Source organism: Bos indicus, chromosome 6, assembly GCF_029378745.1.
Source record: "Bos indicus isolate NIAB-ARS_2022 breed Sahiwal x Tharparkar chromosome 6, NIAB-ARS_B.indTharparkar_mat_pri_1.0, whole genome shotgun sequence".
NCBI lineage: Eukaryota > Metazoa > Chordata > Mammalia > Artiodactyla > Bovidae > Bos > Bos indicus.
The window spans coordinates 96,846,608-96,849,786 of NC_091765.1; the positions used below are offsets into that span (position 1 = coordinate 96,846,608).

Consider the following 3,179-nt stretch of genomic DNA (forward strand, 5'->3'; position numbering starts at 1 on the left):
CAGCTTTCTTTATGGTCCAACTCTCACATCCATACATGACTACTGGAAAAGCCATAGCTTTGACTACATAGACCTTAGTCTGCAAAGTAATGTCTCTGCTTTTTAATATGCTGTCTAGGTTGGTCATAGCTTTTCTTCTTAGAAGCAAGCGCCTTTTAATTTCATGGCCACAGTCACGATCTGCAGTGATTTTGGAGCCCCCCCAAAAAAAGTCTGTCACTGTTTCCATTATTTCCCCATCTATTTGCCATCAAGTGATGGGAATGGATGCTATGATCTTAATTTTTTGAACGTTGAGTTTTAAGCCAGCTTTTTCACTCTTCTCTTTCACTTTCGTCAAGAGACTCTTCACTTCCTCTTCAATTTCTTCTGTAAGGGTGGTGTCATCTGCATATCTGAGGTTATTGATGTATCTCTATAGCCGATTCACTTTGCTATACAGCAGAAACTAACACAACATTGTAAAGCAATTATACTCCAATAAACTTTTTTTAATCAAATAGAAAAAGATATTTACTCAGATCCATATCTCTAGTCACCTCTGGCCAACTATTCCACTCTCGTCATTGTGATAACATGTTATAACCACTATACCACACTCCGTGATGTTCCTCTCTATTTTCCTGAGTTCCTGTGATACCCTCAGGCGGGTGAAAGAATTAGCTACATTTGCTACACAGGTGAAAGGGGGCACATTGCCACTGCCATGTAATGCCTGACTTCCAACAGCATTTCATCATTAAGAAAACTAAAAACGGTGGACTTGCCCCCAGAAAGGAGGAAGGGATTGTCTTCTGCACCTCTGCCTCCTCTCAGCTCTCAGGTCTGGTTTAGTCAATATTTACCTGTCAGCCCAAAACCTGTTGATGCGGATCTCAGAGGAACTGAGTCAATCTGTTTTTCACCTACCTTGTTGGACCCTTTGTTAGCGATAGCTTTTGTGAGCTGAATGTTTTGAAGTGACAGACACAGTAGAAACTCTTTATGCCACAGACAAAGGGACTGAATTCACACTTCACTCAGGAGCTTAAAAATTGTGATCCATGGGACCCACATCACTTGTAGTTGCTCCTGATACCAGAAACAGGAGACCTACAGGGTACTGAACCCATAAAATCAATAGCTGTTATGAGAAGAGCCTTCTGTGCTTGACAACAAATTGTACTTAAACACATTTAGGCAACCATAAATACTATGTAACCAAACAATGTTATTGATTTGGCTTGTGGGATTTCTACCCACCTCTTCCTCCTCTTCGTCTTCTTCTTTTAGAGATGCCACTGCAGCTGGGCTTCCCAGGTGGCACAGTGTTAAAGAATCCACCTGCCAATGCAGGAGACGCAAGAGACATGGGTTCCATCTCTGGGTCAGGAAGATCCCCAGGGGGAGGAAATGGCTACCCACTCCAGTATTCTTGCCTGGAGAATCCCATGGACAGAGGAGTCTGGTGGGCTACTGTCCATGGGATCATAAAGAGTCAGACACGCCTGAGCAACTACGCATGCACGCACACCATTGCAGCCAGTTAGGCCGACTGTGCTCTTTTCCCCGTGGGGGCCCAGTGTGCAGTGGCTGCAAACAGCAGCCTCCTCGGTAGTGTATGCAGCCTGTTGCCTGTACAGGTTGCCCTAAGGGACCTGGGATACAGCTCTTTCCAGTGGACTTTCATGACTGGCATGCTGTCCCCAGTCTAGGCTCCAGACAGGTATGCGTGGTGCCTCTGGAAAGCCCTGGGGCACACTGGCCAGGGTCCACATTGGCCAAGTCATAATGTTCATCCCCACTGAGATGCAGAACAAGGAGCATGTGACTGAGACTCTCCTTGGGGCCAAGTTCAAGTTCCCTGGCCACCATATATTGGATCTACATCTCCAAGAAGCGGGCATTTACGAAGTTTAGTGCAGATGAGCTTGAAAACGTGAGAGAAAAGAGGCACATTCAGGATGGCTGGGGGCCACATGTTATATACACAACCCTAATGGCGGCCCTCTGGACAAAAGGCAGGCCCTGCACTCTTGAGAGTCTTGGAGCTGTCCCCTCCTTACTCACGCCCACCAATAAATCCTACTTTCTTATAAAATATATATATATTGAGATGCCACACTATAGTACATTCCGTTGTTGTTGTTCAGTCAATAAGTCATGTCTGACTTTTTGCAAACCCATGGACTGAAGTATGCCAGGCTTCCCTGTCCTTCACTATCTCCCAGGGTTTGCTTAAACTCATGTCCATTGAATCAGTGATGCCATCCAGCCATCTCATCCTCTGTCATCCCCTTCTCCTCATGCCCTCAACCTTTCCCAGCATCAGTCTTTTCCAATGAGTCGGCTCTTTGCGTCAGCTGGCCAAAGTATTGGAGTTCCAGCTACATTCCCTAGTAGTACTTTGTATACTTTAGGCATACCTATGACAATTTTTCAAATGTATATGATGACTTCAGTTGTCCTGAGGCTTTATCTTTATTTGGCCCCTCTTCCTTGGAGGATGATTTGTTTTTCCAACTGTGGCAAATAGATGGGAAACAATGGAAACAGTGACAGACTTTATTTTTTTGGCTCCAAAATCACTGCAGATGGTGACTGAAGACATGAAGTTAAAAGATGCTCGCTCCTTGGAAGAAAAGCTATGACCAACCTAGACAGCATATTAAAAAGCAGAGACATTACTTTGTCAACAAAGGTCCATCTGGTCAAAGCTATGGTTTTTCCAGAAGTCACGTATGGATGTGAGAGTTGGACTACAAAGCTGAGCACCGAAGAACTGATACTTTTGAACTGTGGTGTTAGAGAAGACTCGAGAGTCCGTTGGACTGCACAGAGATCAAACCAGTCAATCCTAAAGGAAATCAGACCTTAATATTCATGGGAAGGACTGATGCTGAAGCTGAAACTCCAATACTTTGGCCACCTGATGGGAAGAACTGACTCATCTGAAAAGATCCTGATCCTCGGAAAGATTGAAGACAGGAGGAGAAGAGAATGACAGAGGATGAGATGGTTGGATGGCATCACCGACTCGATGGACAAGAGTTTGAGTAAACTCCGGAGGTTGGTGATGGACAGGGAGGCCTGGCATGCTGCAGTCCATGGCGTTGCAAAGAGTCAGACAGGACTGAGTGCCTGAATGAACTGAACTGAACTGAGTTGTTTTCCACCCACTTGTCCTTGCCTCTCACTAC

The 3,179-nt window shown here is 45.2% G+C and overlaps 1 non-coding gene across 1 annotated transcript; it reads left to right on the forward strand.

Annotated features, from left to right (window-relative positions):
* Positions 1-1,515: 1,515 nt before the first annotated feature.
* Positions 1,516-1,650, forward strand: LOC139183722 (small nucleolar RNA SNORA70). The gene has a single exon (XR_011567343.1). It is a non-coding gene; the product is annotated as a small nucleolar RNA SNORA70 (small nucleolar RNA).
* The last annotated feature ends 1,529 nt before the right edge of the window (positions 1,651-3,179 follow it).